The sequence below is a fragment of the Anas platyrhynchos genome, chromosome 4, assembly GCF_047663525.1.
Source record: "Anas platyrhynchos isolate ZD024472 breed Pekin duck chromosome 4, IASCAAS_PekinDuck_T2T, whole genome shotgun sequence".
NCBI lineage: Eukaryota > Metazoa > Chordata > Aves > Anseriformes > Anatidae > Anas > Anas platyrhynchos.
Window position 1 is genome coordinate 35,709,590 of NC_092590.1, and position 26,140 is coordinate 35,735,729.

At 39.8% G+C, this 26,140-nt stretch overlaps 1 long non-coding RNA gene across 8 annotated transcripts in view; it reads right to left on the reverse strand.

The window, feature by feature from the left end:
* The window catches only part of LOC106015446 (uncharacterized), a 225,780-nt gene that overhangs the window by 170,169 nt on the left and 29,471 nt on the right, over window positions 1-26,140 (reverse strand). The window contains exon 1 of one of the 8 annotated variants that reach the window (XR_011809068.1): window positions 3,730-3,869. The exons of the other annotated variants lie outside the window; for them this stretch is intronic. This is a non-coding gene — a long non-coding RNA (uncharacterized lncRNA). Of the gene's footprint in view, window positions 1-3,729; window positions 3,870-26,140 lie in introns of those variants that run through there. 8 annotated transcript variants of the gene reach the window in all.

The window sequence follows — 26,140 nt, forward strand, 5'->3', positions numbered from 1 at the left end:
CCTGCAATATTTATCATCATTAGCAGCTAGTTACAGGACTGTTTTGAGTCGTGTACTTCCTGTAGACCTAATAGCACCCAGCTGTGCTGTTAAACAGGACAGTCCTTCCAAAACTCTCTAAAGTTTTTTTAATGTACAGGTTTTTGGAATTTTAGAATATCCCCTGCCAATGGATGAATTCTAAAATGTCCTTATGTGGTGCTTAAAAAATAACTTCTGTTTAAGTGTTCAGTCTGATGAGTTTCTCATTTGTGTGCCAAGGGAAATAGCGAGTGATCTTTCCCTAGCTACTTTTCCCGTGCTTTCCACCATCTTACAGGCCTCTCACATTCTCTTCGGTTGCCTCATTTCTAGGCGAAGCAGCCTTAATCTCTCTTCAGTCTCTGCTCATGTAAGAACCATCCCATATGGCACTTCACCTGTTCTAGTTCTACTGTATGCTTTTCAGAGTTATGTATTGTTAAGCATGCTTTCATTTTATCCCCTTTCCAGCTCATTCATGAACACGGTAAATGGTAAGAGTCCCACAGTCAAAGTGCTAGAAGATTCTGATAGTTACCTCTCTCCATAGCTGACCATTTTTACCTCAAATTCATTTTCTGTCTTTAAGTAACTATTCATCCACAGGAAGACCTTTCTACTTACTTCATCAAGCTTAATTGCTTCAAGATCAGTTTATAAGAGCTATTTTCAAAAGATTTTTGAAGGAGCTCAGCATGCTGCACGAAGCAAATCGTTATCCTAAAATCATGCTCATTGATACAATTAAAAAAACACAATACCTAGCAGATCGGTGAGGTATAGTTATTCTTCAAAGGGGAAACAATATGACAATACTGTCTATAAACACATTTAATCCATGTTTATAATAAATAATTACAATTCATTTATTTCTACTGACATACCCGGAGTACAATTTAAACCTTCTGAGCTGATTTTCCTGACAGATCTTAAAAAATGTGCGTCACTCTCATTTCTAAGTTGAGATCACCATAAGCAGAAGATTTCACATCTTAGCTCAGTAATTTGTTAACTGAGAGACCCCTCCTCACTACGGGCTTCGAGACATGCACTACAGATTCGTGTAGAGACTGGTGAAGATTGCAAAGGTTTGAACTCATTAATAAACACTAAATACACTAAATACAACATTTAGGCCTTACAGAAGAAAAGAATGGCATTCAGTAGTAGGCTCTAACTCTTTATAAAGAAGGGGAAAAGCCTGTTCCTTATCTGAATGTGAGCATGTAAACGCGTTAAAAGTGAACTGTGTCTGTACTGGACATATACTGCTTTGGAGCAGGTTGGAAGCAAATTCCCCAGTCATTCCCATTTACCACTCAGTGGTTTTGCCCATAGAGTGGGGATTTGGGATACCCAAACCATGAACTCCTTTCAGAAGAAGCTAAACTGAGAGGTTCCTCTGTCTGAATCAGGGACTGGACTGTTCAGCGCCTTGAACTGTATTCCAGACCCCATACAATGCAGATGTGGGGGCTTCAGCATCTAATTCTTCAATTCTTACCATTGTTATTGTGCCAAATGACTTGCTCGTATAAAGAAAACCTCCTTGAACACTTTGGAACTTAAAATCAAGTTCCTACACCACTGCCTCATGTTAGCCATTACATGGCCAAAGCTTTCAGTTAAAATTCATTCTGCTTTGCACAGAACCAGGGATAAAAAATTAGAAGTTCTTACATGGACCCTAACTCTTGAATGACCAATAGAAATAAGATTTATAAACCCAGTAGTAGTTCCAGGCTTTCTCCCTTCTGAGACCAGAACGTTGGCTATGTCAAAAAGGTGGGAATAATTTATGAAGTATATGAGGTACTTTCTTTTTCTGCTCAGTCTTTGCATTGCAAGCAGTGCTAGCAGAATACTGTGCCCTCAGAGCACGCTTATTTCAATACTCCTCTTGAATCACAGCAGTTATACATCTTAAAGTACAGAGAGCTCCACATACACACGTCTGTTGTCCTTGCAGACTCCACACTATAAGCGAGATCACTTACTGGGAATTATTTTAAGGCGCATCTGAAATTTATGTCAGAATTCAAAAGAGGCTTTTCTACACATTTCTCAATCATCGCATTAAAAAACTGCGTCCCTGCTCTTGTTTTTCCCATTACTGTTCATATTCCCAAACTCTACCAATTAGATGTACTAAAACCAGTTGTAATTTAAAATTCAATTGCTTAAATTCAATTGAATCAGCAGTTGAAAGATCTCTCTCAAAATTCTCGAGTCAGAGTTAACCGAGTTTAGGTATTTTTCAGACAAATTGGCAGGGGACTAATTAAATTTCTAATGTTTTTATTTGCTTGTTTTGAACCCAGATAATCTTCTGTTCTGTTCAGTTGGCTTGCTTTCTAGCACTCACAAATTGAAAAACAAAAATCAACATCCTTAGTATTCTTTGTACCTCAACTATATTCTCACACATTTGCCTTGCTGTGAGAAGAGAATTTCCTTCTCTTAAGGACGATTGCGCCTATAGTAGCACATGGTATTTCTGCAAGAATTTTATCTGAGGTGAAAGTGAATAAGGGGGAGTGAACATGCATGATTATTTTATTATTGTACAGCATCTTCAGCAATTAATTTTTTTCTAACCACATTTTATCACTGAAACAGGTAGTCAGGGCCATATCCACGTCCCACTGTAGCAGAAGGAAGTTTTTCTACTAGTATCGATAGCAACTGAAGTGTTGAACTTTGTATAAAAGGTTCTCAAAGATCTTTGCTTCAAAATGTTTGTCTGATCTGTTCCTTTTATATTTATGCTCAAATTTAGGACTGAATTTATCATTAAAAAATAAATAAAATTCTGTGTCTTTTCTAGTCTGAAACATTTGGAACTTTGTCCAATTTGTAATTTTCACAAATATTATGGTATTTAAAACCCTACACTTGCTCTGTCATGCCGGAGTGGAAATACACTATTCTGAGCACTGGCCTACCTGTGAGCGTGCAGCAGCAAGGCAGCAGGAAGGAGGGGAGGAGAGTACAAACCCCGCACCCCTCCTTGGTTAAGAAATGCAGCCAAGTCTACTTTTCCACAGTTGTTTGTGCCTCTCATCCTCAGGGAGTGAAATCCCTTTCTTGTTTCCTCCAAAAGTGAAACAAAGCCTGCCCACTACAGCACTGTTTGAACTTCCCAATTCTTCTCACTACTCATGCGCTGCTTTATGGAAACGTTCAACACACAGAGGTCTTGTTTGTTTGTTCATTTTCCCCCTTTTCTTCCCATTCTCCAGTGGGTCTGCTGTTTAAAAGGCAATTCTGAACAACTTTTGCTATTGTATAGCTAACCGTTTTAGCAAAAGAAAAAGCATAAGCAGCTCACAAAATAAAATCTATACGGCAAGTGTCTCACTGGCTTGCTTTACAATTCAACAGACAATGGCTCTCAATGCTGAAAGTTTTGGACAATAGTGTCAATACAGAACTGTGGAAAAACTAGAAATTAATGTACAAAGAATAGTGAACCATAATGTGTGGAACAACCACACGTATCAGTACAGGCTGGGGGATGACCTGCTGGAGAGGAGCTCTGAGGAGAAGGACCTGGGGGTCCTGGTGGAAAACAAGTTGACCATGAGCCAGCACTGTGCCCTGGTGGCAAAGAGGGCCAATGGGATCCTGGCATGCATTGAAAGGAATGTGGCCAGCAGGTCAAGGGAGGTGATCCTCCCCCTCTGCTCTGCCCTGGTCAGGCCTCACCTGGAGTACTGTGTCCAGTTCTGGGCTCCCCAGTACAAGAAAGACAGGGATCTCCTGGGAAGAGTCCAGCGGAGGGCCACAAAGATGATATGGGGCCTGGAGCGTCTTCCCTATGAGGAAAGGCTGAGAGACCTGGGTCCGTTCAGCCTGGAGAAGAGAAGACAGAGGGGATCTCAATGTGTATAAATACCTGAGGTGTGGGAGACAGGGATTTGGCCAACCTCTTTTCAGTGGTTTGTGGGGACAGGACAAGGAGCAATGGCCACAAGATGGAGCACGGGAAGTTCCGCACCAACATGCGAAAGAACTTCATGGTGAGGGTGACGGAGCACTGGGACAGGCTGCCCAGGGAGGTTGTGGAGTCTCCTTCTCTGGAGATATTCAAGGCCCATCTGGATGCCTACCTGGGCAGCCAGCTCTAAGGAACCTGCTTTGGCAGGGGGGTTTGACCCGATGATCTTTTGAGGTCCCTTCCAACCCCTACAGTTCTGTGATTCTGTGAAAAATATATGAACTACATATAACGCATTCCAAGTAATTCATCACAATATAAAACACAAGGTTAGTTGAAATAAAGACAACAGTCCTCAGAAGTTTTCCTTAGAGACCAATAATTTGTCAGCACAAATGATATTAGTGTTCAGCGGATGCTGAGTTTGAGATTTATCATTCTCAAACGGGCAAAACAGACAAGGTTAATTCTCAGGATCTGGTCCTGAACCTAAGTACTCTATGCTCCCTCTGCAATATACTGTCTTAACCAATAGCGTTTATGACTCTGTTTGTCATTTGCTTCTGCATCCGAGCCTTTTGATCATGGAGCTAAAGGAATCATCTCTGCCTGCAATATGGGAGGCACATATATTTCAATGCTATAAACACTGAAATTTACTGCCAAAATTACAGCGATGTTTGTGAAGATAAACCCTCCTGGAAGTAGCTGGTTTCACGCAGGAACCAAAGGCTGGAGTTAGGGAGGACATCAGCAAAGTGACTCGGTCTGAGCATTCAGCCTGACGCCTCACCTCCACTAGTAAGACTGCCAAGCACAAGAGCAATACAGATGGGACAGTTACTAGCCTTAAAACATCTGTCCTTGTACCTACATTTACAGCATGTAATATTTGTCATTCCCGTACTGTACAACTGTTACGTGTTTGTTAGAGACAGAAAGTAGAATTGACATCATAGACAAAACAGGATGACTTCTATGACCACAGGAGGAATCAGCATTTCAAAATATATTTACAGGACTCACTTTTTTGCAGGAATTAGGAACTAGCAACTCTCTTGTCCTTTGCTATTTACCCCCAAGAAAAATTACGACAGACAAAACTCATGTAAGAATTCTGTCGGTCAGGGACTAAAGCAATTCTCCTGAATCTCAGTAGAACATCTCAAACAAAATATTGTCCTTTTAAACTCACTAATTCCTGAAATGCAAGATAGTCCTTTACCACATGGCTTTCTCTTTATCAGAGAGAACAAAAGCAAAATGTACCCCACTGCTATTGCCAGAAATAGTAGCTCATGCCAATCATTAGCAGGAGGTGCAGAGACTGAAGAACAGGCAAAGAAATAACTCCAGGTCACGATCTGGAATGATTTCTCTAGATGATCAAGAGTGAAAAGGGGTTAAAAAGAAAACTATTATCATACAAAGTCAGGACATTTTCTCTGAGCTCTTCAAGTGTACACGTGGCCACAGACAGTTAAACTGAAAGTGCATCTTTCCTATTCCTATTGCTGATAGTGCCCTTTCCTAGTGCTATTCAAATCCTTTAAGTTTTCATGGTTTGGCTAATCCTATTTCTTTTTAAATCTCATTAAGTCCCTCCTTATGCATTATGGATATTGAAAAGAATGAACATGCACCTTGCAAAGACAGCAGAATGAGTCTCCCACATGAGGAGAAATGGGCTGGCTAGAATCCATCTGAGCATCATTTACCTTTGGTACATGATACTGAAAGACATGGTTAAAGGACTGGGCAGCCTCGAAGACACTTCCCAACTCTATTACTCCAGCTCTTGGTTATGCTACGTCCCATCACCTGCCTCGGCAACAGACATTGAGCAATACCATTTGCCCATTGCTTTGACATCAGACATCATAATTCCTTTACCCACAGAACCTTTCAAATGCATTGCTGCAACTCAAGACTGTTTTGCTTGCCCTGCCATAGTATGCCAAAGCCATACACTGCTGCAGGCTGTCTATCTCTAATCCATTATTTTTACACATAACAGAACTTTTATGAACAGAAAATATCCAGAGTCTGAAAGTAGATATGCTGCACTCCATATTACAAGTTAATGTTTTAATTACATTCAATGAATGTAATAATTGCTAGTGCAAGCAGTACCTCTTGTTACTAAAATAAATGACTGAATGCTATTTATTCTTCCACGTGTGCAGCTCTTTAGCTTCCTGAAGTCTGAAGCTTTTCCTGCTGGAAAGCACTGGCCTTGTGTATATACAATTCGAGTGCATAGCCCAACCTGCTATTAACTTCTCAAGTACTGTGAAAAACTGATTTTCCTAGCGATTATTTTTCCCTCCCAGACCATAAAACCCCTTTTTGATCCATGTAATGGATATGTTTCTCACAGCTCTATTCAAACCAATGTAATTTTTGTACCTTTCAAGATTATAAACCTCTCTCTTTTGTATCACAAATCATCACAGGAAAGTTTAATATGATATGCCAGGACAGGCCTGTACTGTTATCTCTTAAATCAGCAGCACCATTGCTTTCACTATGTACTGCTATGCCTGCTAAGTTCAAATGATGACAGTAAAGCATGAGTCCTACCTGAAGCATGCTTTGCGTCTCTCCCAAAAGAAACATCATTAACACTGTGCTGACTAATGCAATGCCACTGATATTTTAATAACTTCTAGCATTAAAAAAAAAAAAAAACCTTTTCTCCTGCATGTGTTTATTTACATTGCCTATTATAATTATTGTATGGGAAGTCACATTACTTTAGGAAAACAGCATTTGAAAGCACACTTCAAGTCACCATAGTTGTGTTTCTTCAAATTTAGAGACTCCAATTCTTGAAATTACAGACAAGAATGCTAAGAATTGTAACACAGATAGAAAATCCACACTGTCCATGAGCCCAACTCTTCTTATACTGAAATAAATCTGATTAATCCACAGGAGACTAAATCTTCAGAAAGCTTGAACTGGATCATCTAAGCCCACTCTTGTGCACTTAATTAAATAGAGCTAAGACATCCTGCACCTTGCACGAGACACTTCAACATTATCCTAAAGGGTCAAGCATTTATTTGTAAACTGGAGCTAAATACATCATGGACAGAAATACCTCTTAGGTATTTCTACACACAAGCTTCTGCAAAGAAGTCCAGTCATCTGTGGAACAAACAGAATTTATACTAGCTATCATGAAGACTATCCAGAAAAGACTACCAACACCTTTTAGATATGGTGGCAATTGGGATTCAGACAACATATACTAAAGCAAGCAGTTTCATAACTCGGATGCATGATCAATGGAACAGAGATGAACCTGGAATTAGTTTATTGAATAATTATCTTCAGCATTCTTTGAACTCAGCATATTTGGAAAACAGTCATGATTTCAGAGTCCCTAGGAGGAACTATGTACAGGGTGATTTATAAACACCAGCCATAGAACAAGTTTTGTTTTCATGGGCATTATTTGTTCAAAATTTACAGTATTGGATTATTTTTTCCGCAAGAAAAGGAATAGGAATGCGCCTAATTAAGTAGGGCAATAAACCAATGTGTGAATTAACAAACTATTGTTAATTTATGGTCTGATACCCAGCATTAGGCTCTCACTGTAGATAACACAAACCTGCCTCCTTTCTATGTTCAGGTTGTACAGTCACACTTTCTTCTCTTTTTGCCCAGCTGTACTATTTTAACAGATTCCTGAAATGAGAGAAAGCCCTACACACTAAAAAGTGAAGAGAGTGAGGTGTTTTTATATTTTAAGCATACAGCATACTACTTTTTTCAGATTTCCTTCCTTGTTATTAACTTGCTAGTCTACAATGGTGTGGGGCAAGATAAACGAACTAGTCAGGCATAACTTACTTCTTTTAAGTAGAAAGGAGTAAGATAGCAAGAGTTGTGCCAGTAGTTGAGGGGATGTTTTTCTCAGAGGTGGGCAGTGATTTAGGTGAAAAGGGAAGGATGTTGCCAGTGGTGCTGCAGCCTGGTAATCCAATTGAGAGCACGCTGAAGTAGAAGGCTACTCTGGGGGAAATGCAGCTCAGGGCTGGAAAGAGCCCACTTGGGGAACAGAGGAGAGAGATCACAGGTGTCACATGGGATATGCCTCTTCTTCTGTGATACAATCATACAACTAAAATATTAAACCTAAAACAGCTAAACTTTAAACTTCTTCCTCATTGCATGATTATTCTTTCAGAGCTTTCAGCAAGTCACGGTTGTGAAATGGACAAAACCAATACTACCCTGTGTCAATCACATTTAGACACGGAAGAAAAAATAAATAAGAACAACCCAGGAAAAGGGATTTTTTTTCCTAGGGATTATGAGTGTACTGCCTGTCAAATCAACTAGCTTTTTAATCTGAAAGTTACTCTATTTAATAACTAAAAAGTGATTTTGTTTCCAAAGTTAGTTAGGAAAAGAATCATGTATTTTGATGTACCTTGAATATGTTAAAGAGTAAACAATCAAACTGGAATGCACAAGATGCAAAAATGCAGAATTCATGTAATTGTATTCCAGTGAAGACTACGATTTCTTAAAGAAGCAAGTGATTTTTTTATTTTTTTTTTATTATTATTTTTACTTTCAAATATGGGCATTTGCTTAACAGTGGTCTAAGCATAAATGACTACCAACACTGAGAATGGACCTTTGAAAAGCAGTAAGCTCCATTCAGTTATGTAAAAATTTTCTGCAACAAAGTTAATTTTTACAAGCATCTTATGATCCTGATAGGCAAGTATACCCCTACAAAAATGTGGTATAAACAATGTCTAGGTATCACCTTTCACAGCTTCTTTTCAGCACCTTGCAGACTCCAGCTCGCCTATACAAACCCAGCGAGACACACCTGTACGTGTCCACGAAGGCACTGTTATTGCCACAGAACGAGAGAGCTTTAAACCACATCTGGCAAAGGACACTAACAATGCTTGTCCCATTTCTCGTAGCAGATGGTGACACCATAGATGAAAACACATTTGGCAGGACAAAGAGTCATCTGTCCAGCTATTGAAGCCACACCATCAGAGGCAAGCAAAATTCAGTTTGATTATGTGAAGTGAAATCAAAACAACTAATGTTGGGGAATGTTCTGACTGCGGGGCTTAATGAATATGACAACAATTCCGCCTGTCTAAAATTCTCAGCAGTGCCCTATAATCCCTTCTTTTCCTCAAGATACTGCTTTTCCTTTTGCAGTTTATTTGCTCTGTACATGGTAGGCCCGGATGCTCATTCTCACCCTTCTATTTCCTCTGCAGTAATTTACAAAGGCCCTGGTTTTTAAGACTTAACTTTGTTCAATACAGGCCCCGTGCATGCATTAAGCTTCACTGGGCAGTTATTTCTGTGATCAGCTGCCAATACCGTCATCACACCTGGGGCCATTATAACATACAAATTTTAGCATGAGATGCTAAGCCCCATGCAACCAACAGAAGAGTTTCCTTACAGAACAGTAGAGCGTGATCAAGTAGGAGTAACAAGTAACTCCTGGCCTCTACAGATATAACTGAGCTGTGCTTAATTTCATGTAAAAAAATCATTACTTTTGTAAACAATTGTCATTTAAACAGAAAATTCAAACTTCGCCTGCTTGCATTCAAATACTACATGTTCTAAACCATCTTCCCTGTGTTAAACAGGAGGTACAATTGGCAGGGAAATTATGTGAAGTTCCACAGACACAAGGCAGGCAGATTTTATAAGTGTAATACCTTCATATCTACACTAAACAAAAGAAAAAAAAAAGTATAGGCCATCTGAAAACAACAGTAAAGCTTATTCACAAGGAAGCTTAACAAGAATATAACAAGAATGTCTCTCTCTTCACAGCACCTATGTCTCTGACTGCCTGTTGTTTCCTCTCTTCCCTGACCCTGCAATTTGCTCCCCTAGTTTCTCCCTAAATCACTGCCTCTGCTCCACCGCTTTATCTCCCTCTGATATTTCCCTCCTGGATTGCTTCAAGATAAGGCATGACAACACAGCACTTACAAGAAGTATTCTTAATCCTCTATATCCTCTCATTTAATAAACAGTAAATCTTTTGTACTGTAACACGGAAAAAGCCATGTTCAAGCTCACTTCTGAAATGCAAAATATCAGCAAGATACTACAAATTCCCAGATATTATCCAGTTTTGCTCGTTCCAGACTTGTGTTGAAGTTCAAGCTAGAAGAAACTACCAGTGAAGGATTTGCTTTTTATAACCTTTACATGCCTAACACCACAACGGTAGGCTAGACTGCTGCTGCTCCTCATCCAAATCTCCTCAGAGTACTTCATGAAGAAAGAATGTGAGCACATTTTGCAATGCTGTTATAATTAAGGCACATGCCTCAGTTTTTCCTGTTATTTTTGGTAGCATTTCTAAGACAAATGACTGAGTCAAAATTCCTTTATTAAAATTAAGATAAAGGTGGACATTTGCATGTCCTGTTTGATGTGATGTGCAATCAGCTCTTAGAACGAAACTCTCCCACTCATAAAAGCCGATCTTGGCAATGAATGAAACATTCCCCGCTTCCCACACATGCACAACTGGACATTAGCTTTCAAACTCAGGAACACTCCCTGCAACAAGGATCAAAGGAACCATGTGAAGAAAAATGCAGAAGATGGAATGGGAGATATTCTTTGTGGATTTCAGAGAGCAACAGGAGTGCTCCATTACCCTCTTTCTGAAAGGACTTTATTTGGGCTCTCAGAACAAACAACTTTGACCTTCTGTGATCCAGAAGGGAATTGTTGGTTTGGTTTTAGAAAAACTACTTGGTCTAGCTTTAACTCATCACTAGCTGTCTGACCTTCCTTAAAAGTAGTCTCCACACATCAACCAGTGAGATCTACATAATGCAAAATGGAGACAAGCAAGGGTACTAGCCTACAGACCCGGTCTCACAGCCAGAGGAGCCAGGGTAATGGAGCATTCCTAAGAAGCTGTGCCAACACTGACTTCAAGAAATATTTGGAAAAGCTATATGCGATGTAAAAAATGCTCAGCAGAAATCTGGAACTCCTGGATGCTCATACAGCGACAAACCAGAGGCCAAATCAAATGGAGCTGAGGGTTCAGGCCACATATGCTTAACCTGATTCCATCAGGTTTCTGAACCATAGCTTTTTTTCCTGTTTCAACTTGCACTGGACAATCTTGAAGTACACAGCTGGCTTAAAATACAAATCGACAAATAAAGAAACTACTAATCCATTGTTGTTTTGTTTTGTTTTGTTTTTTCAATTTTTGGAAGGCAGAAATAGCTTCATTGTGCAGCCTAGAAAACTGCATGATTGACTCACTGCAAAATTCATTAATTCATATAGATATCTTTTCTGGTTTGTTCATAAGGTGCATAAAAGATGCATAAGACCTCAGTGCCTATGTGCATTTGTTAGCTAACATAATACTAATCAGCCTTCTCACGAGCAACTAGAAACCCAGGTAGGTTTCCAGGTGAACACCCAATATAGCTGAATGAGGAATCAATACAGCTCAATAGCATATTCTGCAGGCCAAGAGCTGCTTGCACTCCTGCCCCCATGTACCTAGCATGTACCAAGATATACTACCCTAGAGGAGAATGTCTCACCTGCAACTGCAGCAAAGAACACGCTGTACGAGCAGGCTAAAATGTCAGATATTTGATTGCACGTTCTCGATAGAAAGACAGAGCTCAATTTCCTATGCAGTGAACAAGATATTATTGATAAACGTGAATATGCACTTGAGTATCAGTTGGCACAGATATGATAGCTTATTAAAATGAATCATAGTTGTACAATTTAAAAAAGGAATACTCATAATTTTAAAGCCAAAACCAGTACGCTATAGTTCTAGAAGAAACACTTCTGGAAAATAGCATAGCTAGAAATAGAATTGTATACATTATATATAAGGACATCATTGATCAAAGCCTGTTTCTGCACAAATTGGTTTGTCAGATGGAAGAGGATTGCAGTAGTGAGAAGATATTGGTTTTAGCTGATGCTCTTTTCTTTAGCCTATGTTACCAATATCATCAACATGATGAGCTCTTCCTCAGATTCAGTGTGAGAACCCACAAAATTCAGGTAATGTGCCACCTCCAGTCTAATTGATGAGAGGCCTTTCTCACCATTTCCACAGTGCCAACATGGGCAGTAATCTCTTGCTACTCTGCTGATTGAGAGCATCCCAGGCTGGAACAGTGAGGAAAATGCTCATCTCAGAACACAATTCCCAGCACACAGGTTAGGAGGATTTACTGCCTTCACACAGGACAGCACAAAGGGGACATACTAGTTCTCTCGTGAGCTCTCTCTCCAAAATTACTAGACTTTAAAAAAAAAAAAAAAAAAGACATTCAAAAATGTCTTCTATTCATGGTTTCACTCAAGTTATTTTTCTTAACACCCCCTCCGCATCCACAGCATGTGTCACAATTGTGATAGTGGAACCCTCTCAGCTACAAACTCAGTAATGAAGTTTTTGGCCCTTGTTGCAGACAACTTGACAGGAATTCCAAAAGAGATGAAAGTACGCACATGCACTTGTATGAACTGTACATAGCCATTTATAGTTTTTCCCCCCAAACTCAACTGCTGCCTCTCTGTCACCATCTAATATATGCTCCAGTCCCAGTTCAGCAGTACTGTATGCACACGTAAAACCCACAGAAATTCTGCACTCGTATCAATAGTTTTGTGTCATTAGCTGTAAATGAACTCCACTTCAGCTGGGCAGCCAACATCAGCCCTGCCTCTCACTGTTCCTGGTGTGAACCCATTTTCATGCTCTCATCTTACTTTAAACCTAGAAAAATCATTTTCAGGGGGTCTTTTTGTTTTCTGGGGTTTTCATGTGGAGAGCTTCATCAAAGTGCTTCCTTTTACAGAAGTTACTTCCACATGCCTGGAAGAAAAGGCTGAGAAAGGGTGAGGAACTGATGGACAAACCTTTTTTTTTTTTTTTCCTCTCACCAGAAAGGATGGGAAGAGGAGAACTCAAGTTTTCAGACTTGCTAAACCATTCCTGTTCCAGTCTTCAAAAGCTTTGGAAACTTCAGAGAAGAAAATCAAAGAACAGCACCAACTTTCTTAGAAGCTTGGATGATCAACTTTGCAGTGGACAGCCAGGTGGGGACAATAATCTCCCACAGCGTGGGTCCCCTTCAGAAATGCCACATCAAAGGCTGTAATCACATTAATAAATCGAGACACTTCACCAAGCTGCCCTTCAAAGGAAGAAGAGATAGCAAATGAAGACTCCAAATGATGAACACTGATTAACTCATGCTCTAGTATGCATGACTTTAGGAACAGATTGGAATGGCCGTCTTGGTGATGTACCCTAAGGATAGGCAAATATAACCCTGACTTAATAAAAGTTTTCCTGTTTGGTTGGTGGCTGTTTTTTGTTGGTTGGTTGGTTAGTTTGGTTTGGTTGTTTTGTTTTGACTGAGGTTTTTCACCACATTTTTTCCTCTGAAGCCACTCAGTTTTGCAAAGAGCTAAGCACTGAGAAGCTCATTCAGAAAGCGATGTACACAGACATGCAAGCAGCATGAGCGCTGCTCTGCACTGAAGGTCAGAGCTTTGATATTCCAAATTCGGACTCCTGCTCAAACAGGCTCACAAACAAAAGTGCTGCAGTTTATCTTCAGGAAATGTTCAGCATTGTGCCCAATGCCTTGAACACTTCAAGAATCCTATAACAAGGCAGAAAGGAGAGAGGACAGATCAGGTTCAACTTCAGTCACGAAACGTGTTTGCATTGTGAAAATGTCTGGAACCTACTTTCAAAAATAATAATTCAGGGAAAGCTGTGTCCAGTCTCTACAACTGCTTTGCCCTGACTGTAGCAGATGGGAGTACAAAGGAATTTTTATCTGATGCCCAGTTACCTTGAGATGAAATTTGGAATATGTTTAGTTTGAGGTGTGTCGTTTGTTTTTTGCTTGTTTTGTTGTTATTTTTTGCTTGTTTCTTCTTCTTGTTTTGTGCATGCGCTTTCAGTGGTGGAGAGGCTCAGCTTTCTTCTAGCAGTAAACTTTTTATTTGCTATCAAAAACTGAAGGCAAATAAAATGTTAACTACTTTTAATCAAATCCTATCTACCTATGAAATAAGTAGTTGTCTCCAAACTTTGTTGCACAAAAGATTTACTCTCTGTGTTCTTTCCAAGCTATTTCAGTGTGACCCTAGGGCAAATAACAATGAAAAGCTGAGCAGTGAGAAAATGCTTTCACTGTCTTACTTAGTATCACAGTCAAGAAATAGCTACACTGGCATCCTTGCCAACTAGGTTCATGTGTCAACTGTTACTTGGATTATTTTGAAGCAACAGCCCAAAGAAGCCATCCTAGTAAGGACTGCAAATTAGTGTATCCTTATTCTTCATTTCAAAAATACTTTGGAGCACAGTATGAAGGATCAAATTAAACTGAACTTGAGAAATACCACTGCTATAGGGGCTTGGAGCAACGTAGTGTCTGCTTAGATTTAACAGTTCTCTTTAAAGAGTTTGATCCGATTACCACACACAAAAATCCTCAGTATTTATTTCAGCTGTAGTGGCACTTCTGAGTGAAGAGCGAAAGCTACCAGATGTATCTCACAGCTTCAGATGCCTTTGCTGGGTCCAGCTCATATAGGATACTCCATTAATGGAGAAAATCAGGATGTGTAGGTTCCCTTTTTGGACGCATTTACATGAACGTGTATAACTATGCAAGCTCTTTCACTGTACCCTCAAAGGCTTATTGAGACACGGCACAAGTTTTACATCAGGCCAAGCTCATATGCAGGCAGCTTTGAGAAGCAGAGCAAGCCCGAATATGTTTGTTCTTGACATCTATTGCAGTGGAGAGCAGAGAAAGGAATAGAAGAAATGCACTGACAGCTCAGCCAGCCTGTGCCTCCCATCTCAATTCAATGCCTTCCCCCAGCCCTTTACAGGATCAAAAAGATGCTATTTCAGATCTCGGTTCATAATAACAAAGATATGTATGTCCTTCTGATCTCTCTGGATTTTAACTTTCAGTTCCTGTCCTCCTACACATCCCATTTCTGCATGGGAAAACCACACCGATTCCACTGCAGAAGACTTTTGCACTCCTCCAGACCAGAGGCTAGGGAGGCCCTTCAGGAAGGGTAAGTTATTTGAGCCGAACTAAGCTTACTGCCACTGACACAAATTCTGCATTGCAAAACAGATTTACTAAAATTGTTGACAACAAACAACAAGCAGCTCCACCCCTTTACGGAAAGCAAGAATGAACGCTCTGGAACGAAACCCAGCAAGAGCACATTTCCAAACTATTAGTGTTACAGTACAACATATTAAAAGAAAGACTGGCACAGAAAAGCAAATGCTCTACACAATTGAAACACATGCAAAGTATTCTGATTGAATTTGTCTCAGTATTTAAAGATCAAAGATAAAATTATTTCAGACAAGATGCTCCTTTTCCAAGCAACATGCTTAAGACTGTAAAAAATGTCCATTTCAATTAAGATTTTGGCACTGGCTTTTGAACATCCCAAGTTTGTTAATTTTATGTAAAGCAAAATAAAATTATATTCTCAATGGACTTCAGCAAATTAAATGAAAGTATTTCCAGCAGCTAACTTGAAAAGGGATATCATTAAAGCACTGTGTTCAATCTTATCTGTAGTTACCACTTCAGCTTCTAGTCACGACACATTCATTCAAAACAAAATAGCAGATTGTAATGTGGGCTGATATCTGAAGGCATTTCACGAGCGTACTCATGTTGAAGTTTAAATTTTACATGATCACTGGAGAGATTACCTTTGAACTACTACAAAACTGTTTCCATTTCTTTGTTCTGTCTCTGCATTAGCATGTGGCATAGGGAAGTTTAATATAATTTCTTTCCATTTAATTATGTTGACTAGTTAGCTAAATAAGATATAATGCAGAACTGAAGAACATTTTCTCTTTTCTGTTTTGCCCCCCCCCTCAAAAGAGAGCCAACCATTCAGATTCAGATTACACAGCTTTCAGATTTGTGGCCCAAAACCCCAGGTTACGGACACAACAATATTACAGCCATCCTTTTTCCTTTTTTTTTCTTTTCTTTTTTTTTTTTTTTTTTAATAGTCCATTAGGTCTATGATTTTCTTCTGTTTCTAACCAGTAGTACTGATGCTTCAATATGTTGTTAAATGAAAAATGTGCTTTGACACTTGTCACTACATCTTAAGCTAGAAAATGAGCGTGGTTCTTAATCAGAACAGACAAAACTACTGTACTGTTTGATGAAAATTACAATTTCTAACTGGCTCTGTGTAAACCATTCTAACCTAATGCCAAGTCCTTGATGATAAGTGCTGCTAGGAAACATTATTGGGCAGCCCTATGCATGCAGACGGTTAATTATGACTTTAGTGGAGAACAGTTCATGAGATTATGTACACTTACAATGCAATTAACTCTTGTTTACCATTTCTTACATATCTGCAATGTAGCATATGTGTAGAACATTAATACTTTGCATATCATTTTAACTTCTCTGCTCAGAGGGGTCCAGGCCTATAAGGATCTGTATGCTTTTTCTCTTTAATAAGAAAAAGGGAATAAATCACAATCAGTTTACAACCAAGCATTGTCTCTGGTGCTTGCTTTTACGATTCCATATATAAAAATCAGCTAGATCTGTGCCTACTATAGCCACCTGCTGAAATTTCAACACCAAAATAAGATCTATAATTGGATGTACAAAAACAGAACCTCTGAAATTACAGCACAACAGGCCCAAAATTTGCAGCAGGGAGAGCGGAATTCTGCAGCAGTGTTTATATGTGGCTGTCAGCAGTTGTACACCCACAGAATCTACTATTAGCAGGAAAAAAAAAAAAAAGCCAAGAAAAAATCCCACGTACATAGCCTCCTACTTTTAGCAGCTCTAATTTTCTTTGCCCTCGCAGGAGCTTTTCCAGAATCCCTCCCCTGTTCCAAAAGGAGTACGTGGGCCCCACGCTGTACAGAAGAAGTGCATAGGACACCATCATCTCTCCTGTAGCATATTTAGGAAACTAGGTAAAGGGGAGACAAGAGCGTATAATTCTTCGCAGTTTCCTCAAAAGAGCTGAAAGATACCACCTTATATGGTAAAGACAATTTTTAGTGTTTTTTTTTTAATAGAACTCATTTACATTTATTAGCATCTCACATTCCTGTGACAGTTCAAATCCATATGTAAGGCACAGATAGAACATTCTTGTCTCTTCCTTATGCACAGCCTTAGACTGTAGCTTTACTTACACCTTAATACCTTTGCATTTCACTTTTTATCTCCCACTGCAGCACTAACCCCAGCAAAGCTCCTTGTACAGAAAGCTTGGCAGAAGTGTGAAGGCAGAGTCTTAGGGCTTTAGCCACTGCACCACCTAGATTCAACCAAATCCAGGCTCCACAATACCCTAATGGCTAGAATAATAATTGCTACTTTGCGTAGCAGTCCCCAGGTGCTACAACACACAGAGGTTTTAAACCCATGGGGAAACAATAAAAGAAAATAAGTTCACTGCCAAAGCACCTCATAGCATGGCACCGGCACAGCACATCCTACTGAATTTGATACTAGGGACACCTTCAAAGCGCAGCCATGTCCTAGCTCTCCTCCAGTGCTATTACAGGTGGCTTTGAGAGTTTATGTGGAACAGCAAACTCCAAATTCTCCGAAGTATATGAGGAATCCAGTCCAAGACTTCAGAATAAACTTTCCTTCATCCCCAGTGCTGATGCTGAGCACAGAAGTGTGCTCAAACATCTGGAAAGCACTGCCATGACCACAAAGGTCCCCAACACGACTCAGAAGAGAGATACAAAACTAATGCAGACACTCACAAATTTAAAGCCCTGGCAGAGAACATCATGCACAGATCTTTTCTATGCTATCTTATCTTTGAGAAAACGGTGCGAGGTTTCCTCACTTGCTTTCATATGAAAAATTTCAGGAAGTCAGAGTCCTTCATCTGTTCTACTGACAATATTGGCAACAGACTGTCGTGAACTCTCACACTTCATTTGCAGAGGTGGGTCAGGAAGACATCAGCTGCAGCGCTGCTTGCTTCGACCATCTGTGCCCACAGCCCAGGGGCCCTACAGGAGTTTTCTGCTTGCCTATAGTACAACCTCCTTTTCTGAGGCTGCTTTTTCTCAGGAGGCAGAGAAATCAGCCGGTCACAGCTGTTGATAGGGTGAGGTAGAACTGGTAGAATTATTAACATTATTAATGCTCCCCTCTCCACCTGCCCAGCTAAAGAGGTGGTGAGCTGTTCACACCATTTCCACATGGACTGAAATAGCTCTGACCCACAGAAAATATACAGTGCTCTGGTGTTCTCACTTCCCTCTCTGGGCTCCAAGAGAAGCAATGGCCTGTGGTCCCACTTGCAATTTACAATAGAACAAGGAACGTATGTGATCAAAGAAGACCTGTTAAATTGAGCACGGGCTGTGAAAAAAACATTAGTGAACTGAGGCAGGGAGAAAGAATTACTCCTTCAGAACACGACTGAAGCTGTAAGATGCACACAGCAGGGCAACACCGCACACAAGCGTGTGCCTTCCCACTTGGGTTGTGCATACAGAGCAAGCACCAAGTCAGTAATGTTCTGCCTTGGAACTCGGCGGACCGACGATGCTATCATTAACACACGCTTGTGGGGCTGGCAGAGTCTCATGGTACCGAACATCACATAACTGGATTTGTGGTATAGCAGGTATGCTCCAGCACAGGCAGGTGCTACCAAGAGGCTGAGGATGCCTGCCTGTGGCAGAGATTACAGACTAGGTACTTCTTACACCGTGTGCTTCTAAGGAATCTGATCCTTTGCTTCTTGGACCTGCTCTCCAAATGCCATAATGCTGTCCCCATGTCTCAAGCTGGACAAGATATAGGTCAGTTCCAACAAACTTAACAAACGCCCATTTTTTTGTTCACTTAGTAGCATTTAGTAGACTTCTCACAAATGTTCAGCCATGGCAGCTTTTATGGTATTTATTAGCTTCTACATCTTTTATATGGAAGTTTAAGTCCATAATGTGTTTGCTCACCTTTGTATTAGTCAGATGGCACAGTAACTGCCAGCTCCTGCAGCTTACAAAGAGCGTGGTTTAAGCTGCAATAACTGTCTGGACAATATCTGAGTTCCTGACACCTTACCAGTGGTGATCCAACCCTAAAAATGACTCGTTTTCATTGTCTAGGCAAACCAAAAGCATTCTCACCTGCATCCATCAGAAGTTCTAAGTTTGCTTAGAGATTTACATGCATCACATTGCAACTTTGTTCCTTCTCTTGTTTTGGACCTCATCCTACCCAATCCACGTGTCAGAGGAACAAATCAGCACTGCTCATTACGCCCAGCTTACTGAGAAAGGTGCACTTGCTACAAGCACGATTCCCACTACACACATGCCAATCTTTGTCCCACCTCTTCTCCCCCTCCCCTCCAACCCCTGAATCTACAAAAACAGCCCTGTCTCATTCCCCACCAGCCTGCCCACCCTGACATTTGTGCTCCCCAGCCCCCCTTGCTGTTCCTCCTTTCCAGCTCTCAGTGGCACATCTGCTCAGTCCTCAGCTTGCTCTAGCTGCCTAATGTCCCTTTGTCTTGCTGCAGATAATCTAGCCCAGGATCCTGTCCCCGAGAGTGACATTAGGGGATGCTATTTAGAAAGAACAAGCAAGCCTTCCGTTGTCTGCTATCCATTCCTCTAATATTCCCCTAGCATCAGAAAGCGTTGTATTATGGATGCTAGAGGACAGATTCCTGCCTAATCCTTTAGTATCTATTTATTGACCTGTTGTACATGATTTAATGTAATCCCTTTCAAACCTGCCGAAATTGTCTACTTCCACAAGCTCCCTACAGCACGTTCCAGAAGTTCCGTGCCTGCTGTGTAAAATACCAGGGCCTTATATAGTGCCAAGATGCTGGCCTCTGTCTTGTTATAATGCCCCACATTTCGCCAGTTCTTTTGGCTGCTGCTACTGCATACTCAGCCAACAATTTCAGAAATCTCTCAACTGACTCTGAGATAATTCCTCGTGTTGCAATTACTTGTTCCGAGTTTGGCATTTTGTTGGTGTGGTTGAGATTATTTTTATTTATATGATTACCTCACTTTTATCTATTCTGAAGCTTGTTCTGCCATCTTTCCCCCCCACACACACACACACAGCTTTGTCAGACTTTTGTGGAATTCATTCACAAAGCAAACCCCATTTGATTTCTGAAACCTGTTCAGCATCATTTGCACTTAGAGTTCAGGTGAGGAGAAAGTGATTCCTGAGGATCCCTCTCTTTACTCTCATCCTGAAAAGTGACACAGACTCCAGCATTTGCTTTGCAGCTTTTAATCATCTTGCAGTTCACGGAATAGCCTTTTTCCCCCAACACTCTAACAAGTTCATTTCTTTAACCTTTGCTGTTCCTTCTATCCTGGAAGATGCAGGTAGGAAATGTTACTTCTGTTTTTTTCTCCCCTCACCTAGCATGACCACAGATTTCCTTTATCTCTCTTCCAGGTTCCTTGATGAAGGGATGCATGGAACAGTAAAGTGACCAACTCGTTGCTTCCACTCATCCAAGGGAAGAGCCAGATGAACAAGGGCAAGAAACCAAACTACTCCAATACTTGCCTCTAGTTGCTTTTGCAGGGACATTAGTAAGCTGCTATGGGAGAAAGATGGCAGTAACTTTGATCGTTGGCTCTATTTCAAGCAGTGCAAATGGGACAGGCAGACAAACAAACATTTCTTCTCACCACAACCAGAAACTTCTATTATAAAATTTGCACTAGCCCTCACCAAGAAATACTTATAGGATCTGGCAATGCTACATACAGATTAAAAAAACAACCTCATCCTGTGAGGGCACACATGACCATAACACACAGCTCAAAGAGTCCTGCCAAAAAGTTGTGGTTTTGTTTTGTTTTTCCCCAGGGGTGAGCCATGTGTGATGAAGACCAGCCATGAAGCCATCACTCTGCATCCCATGCAATGGAACTGAATGATGGAGTTCCCCATGGAGAAGTGACCCACAGAAGCAGAACAGGAAAAAGACAATTGGGTCAGCATTTATCAAGAAATGGGTGGAAATGTGTTAGCTTGAAAGAGCAGCAAGCAAAGGTTGTTTTTTTCCTCCCCCTCACAGTACTGTAGCTATGGTGTCAAATCCTATCTGACCCCTGTTCTGAGAGGAATGACTTTGTTAAGAGGAAGTGCACGTCATCAAGACAAATCTCTCTCTTTATTGAATTAATTCCTGTACAAGAGACTGAGACCTTTCCTTTTAAGCTCAGAGGGAATCATACTGTATCCATGTCTTACGCTTACCTTTTCATCTCCTAAAGAGAAATTATACATAAAATATCCATCCAAACTTATCCGAGTACTCTTGGTAATAGTTGTGAGAGGATGAAATGGCATAATTCTTTGTGAAATAAATGCTTGAAGAAAACATGTAAAAGAAAAAAATGAACAATGGTGTTTACTTAATGAAATTACAATAGAGCCTTGAGAAAAGTGATTCATTTCTTCAGCAGTTGTCTATTATCAGCTGCTTCACCTATTTGTTTTGTTTGTCTGTTAGCCTCAGCTGTGATGTGCACTTGCTGCTTGACTGGCTAGATGACCTCAACTACAAAAGCTACAGGCAGTGGTAGGGAGAAAAACAGTCAGGAGTTTATAATGCCTTGTCCTCTGAAATGCCAGCTTCAATTCGCTTAGAGCCAGTGGTTCAAATTCATACAGCACAATTACTCTTTAAGGAGTTAAAACGTTACTGTTGAGAGACAAGAAAATGAAAGCATTTAAAAAGCAGAGGGAACTATTCTTGTGAAACATCACTGCTTTCATTCCCCACTGGGAAACAATAAAAATGTCACCTCCCCATAACCAGCATCGCTCAAAGACACAGATGCTGAGCAACTTGTGAAGTAAGTCTGACTTTTTCAGTCCACCCAATATTCGGGAGTGTAGTGTCCTCAAATTACCTCTTTATGTCCAGCCCCTACAGGACCTGAGTCTGTCTTGTTTAAAAAAAAAAAACAAACAAAAACACACCTACAAGTGTAATAAAGCTCATTTGGGTGAGCAGCAGCTCATATTTGAGCTGTTAAACAAAGTTTAAGATTGTAACAAAACCTACTATGCATCACAGCTGGCATGCATAATAAACAGGGTTTAAAAAGAACATTATTATTTACGAGGAAAATGGTGCTGAAAATAAACTCCTACACATGTTTAATGTCTTCTTTCCTTTATTTTTATTCTAGGTAGCAAGAAGAATTTAGAAAAACACCACAACCCAAAACAATGAAAGAAGACTTGATGCCTCATAATGACTAACTTTATGCAAAACTCCTTTTAGAAAAAAAAAATTCAGTTCAAGAGTTCTTCAATTGACTGTATATCAGTAGATAAAACATGACAAAAAACAGTTATTCAGAAGTAATTTTAAATTAAATTTCCATCTAATAAAAGCTATTTGTCTTCTCTATGACTCATATAGAAGAATGAAGAAAATACGATGCAAATTCTCTTTGTCACGACCCCTTTTTCATTTCTTATTTGCTGATGTATATCACATTATTGAATTTTTGAAAATGAGGAGGAGACTTGGTGAGTGCTTCACCCTACACACACTCATTATTTAAATAAAAAAATCACATTTGAATATGCTGAAGTTCCAAATAAAGTTGAAGTTCCTCTATAATTAAGTCATTTTACCTCTTAAAGTTCCCCAAAAGACACATGTGAAGCCCAGTCTAAGGCTGTCTCCTTTCTTTGTCTCTCAAAACATTAACAATGTGCTTACAGGTTGTCCCAGAAACTAGAGAGTGCTCTTGTACTGAAGATGGAGGGGTATGGAGTGCTGCATCTCTTTTAAGAGGAGAAGCACACAAAGTAATGAGGCTCAATCCCTAGCTCTCCCATGCACAAAGGTTTCTCTGTATTTCAGTAGACAGAGAAACTGTGGAGTCTGAGCATCTCGGATTTGGGACTAGAAGTACTTGCATGAGATGTCAACACAGGAGCCAGAATATTTCATATATACGTTGCTAGCCGTAAGGAACCCAACATGGCTAAGGTGACAAAACTTCGGAAGCTTTTTATATTAACACAAAGCTCAGGGGAAACATTTACACAGTGGCACTTCTATTGCATGGTAGTGCTTTCTGCTTCCACGAGAAAAATTGCACCTGCTTGGGCACCCTGTTTACAGTCTGCAAAAACCCACAGCCATCCTTTTGAAACCGGCATCTGGTGAGAAGAGCTAACTTTTCTGCTGTTCAGCCTGATAGAGCTGTTACGTGAAAAAGACTGCAATATACTGGGTAGAGAGTTTAAATTCTATTTTTCATGGTAAGTAAAAGGAAAAAGCAAACAACTACTGCAACAGTGGAAAATGCCAGGTATCACTCAGCCTCCCCAAACCTGGCAAGACAACGTTTAAAAGGCAAGAGCTGTATTAAGGTCTACGTGACAACAGCTTCTGCCCTCTGAGTCCATCATTTATTACTCTAGGGGATGGAGTGCACTTTTCTAAGGGAATTCCCCCTGTAAGTACCTCTTCAAAAATGGGCAGTATCAGCCGAGAGTGAACAACGGAGAGAGGGAGAAGTGAGTTGTTCTAGCCAGAGGTATCAGCTTAATTTCAGTTGAGCTTCACCTGTCATTTGCAGCTACTCTTTGTCAATACTTTTTGATGGACTATGCAAAATACGTGTGGTTTCCTTTTCCAGTTATGTAAACAAGCAGATAGATACACGTCAATTCGAACACTGTGTATGCATGCTGATACACATTAACGTAGCTGCATATTCACACACACTCCTACAAACATACGTACACATTATACTCAAGAAAACCACGAGGAATCAGTAGAGGAAGCTTCAGCACAGAGACTACAGTGTTAAAGACTGTCAGTAAGTTGGGAGCATGACTTAAAAACAACGCAAAACCAAGGTATTTTAACACAGAAGTGTAAAATAACTCAGTTTTATCAGAAAAAAAAAAAAAAAAAAAAACGTTTTGGCATAATAGCTTTGGATCTTTGGGGAATCTGGATAAGCTACACCTATATAAACATTTGCCAGTACTTCTACATTTCAGCAGTGATGCTGAAACAAACAGGGAGGCAACCATTTTTTCCTCATTGAACCAGGCTGAACGCACATCCTGTGTGGAACACTGCACTAGTCAGAAGGGCTCCTTACAGGTACAATATTCAGGTTTCACACTAAATACCGAAAACATGGAGCTGAAAAATGCTGAGAGTAAGTCTAATATACATATTATGGAGTTGGACATTTTTAAAAAGTCAAAATCCAGCCTTTCTGTTATGGTTTGAGGGCTTTTACTTTGTTTTGTTTGCTTTGAGAGGTGTTTTATTTTTTCCCTGCAAGCACAGTTTTTGATTGGCAGCAAATATCTTGAGCATGTTAGGAAATTAATTACTTAACCTGTAAGATATCTTAGTGCTATACATGGTGTCCTCAGTTAATTTAACTCACAAAACTGCCAAGTGCAGTAAGGCCTATCACAAAATTAATTTTCAAAATCAAATCAATAATGAACTATGGATAAAATTACACGGTCATCAATATAGAAGTTAACCTACTTGACATTTATATTCCTTAGACTGATAGCTGGCATGTGCCTTTCCTATGAATATTGACAAGTCAGAGGGAAAACATTGTTACAAGATTTCATGGCTAATACTATGGCAGATGATTTTGACTGGCAAATCAAGCTCTAGACATGAGCTCTACCTGTGATACTGCTTTCCGCCACATCCTGTGATGTATCTCATCTTTCAGCCCTCAGTGTCCCCAGAAGAGAAATAAGAAACACGCGCTCACCTCATGAAGTGCTGGGAAACTGAAATGGTTTACAAGCCTCTTATAAACTAGTGTCAATGTAAATGGAAGACATTCAGCACCTTACAATACATTTTAGTGCCTTGCAGAATCAAACCAACCATACAGCTCTTCGAAAATCAAATGCACGGTGACCAAATGTAGTCTATTTGAGGGTAAAATTCACCCTTAACACTTAAAATGGAAGTGTTATATATACCTATTAGTATTTTTTAAATCATTATTTATGCCACTGGTTTACAGAATAGCAATCATAGTGAGATCTCCAGATTTTCAAATGATGCTAAATTTGGAGTCAGTGCAAATAATGAGGAATAATACAATCAGATTCAAAAGGATTTGGATCATCTAGGTAATTAGGCCAGCAGATGGCAAATGTAGTTCAGCGTAGGAAAATGTAAAATAATTGGTCTGGGAATATGTACTAAATGGGATGATCATATAGCATGATGATTAAGTAACAGCATTATTTGTGGGGATAAAAAATTAAACCATTCCATCCTGCATACAGAAAAAAGGGACAAAGAAAACAGTTATGACAACATATTAGTAAATAAATAAAAAAGGAAATAGTAAAAGGCATTTATTAGATTCTACACATTACAATGTACGTGATCTGTTTTTACAATCGAGAGATCCAGGCAGGAAGTAGTTTAATTAGGTAACAGAACCAACTAGTGTGAAAGTGCAAGTATAAGCAGAAGCATTCAACACCTTACAGGATGCGTTTGGCATCACATAGTATCGTATCTAAAGTCAGAAATGTTCTTTGAAGATCAAGTACACTAGGATAAAACTAAAGCCTTTTGAAGTTTAAAAACCAAAACCCAAAACAAGGCCAGATAAAGCGAGAAACCCTGGCCTACTCAATTAATAGTCAATATCTCAACAAAGAAGTATCTTAGGGAGAAATCTCAGATTCCCCATTGGAGTTGTGGGTTTCGTATATGAGGCCAAAATGCAAGTTCCTTATCTAAACTAGGAAGATCAAGGACTCCAGATTTTGGTCTCTCTAGACACAATTCTAATCACTTCACTATCAGCTCTTCTACAGTGAGCTTCCAGGGCTGTTCTGAAGCACATATCCCTTCCCTAATACAAATTTCTTTCAAAAGGATGGAAATTGAATTTTTGTTAAAACTTGGAAGAATACACAACCAGTTAGAGTAATTATGTGTATCACAGATCACCATGGCACGTAGGAATAACTTCTGTAGAAAGAAAACCATTATTCTAGACACTGTGTAGTTGAAAAAATACAGTAC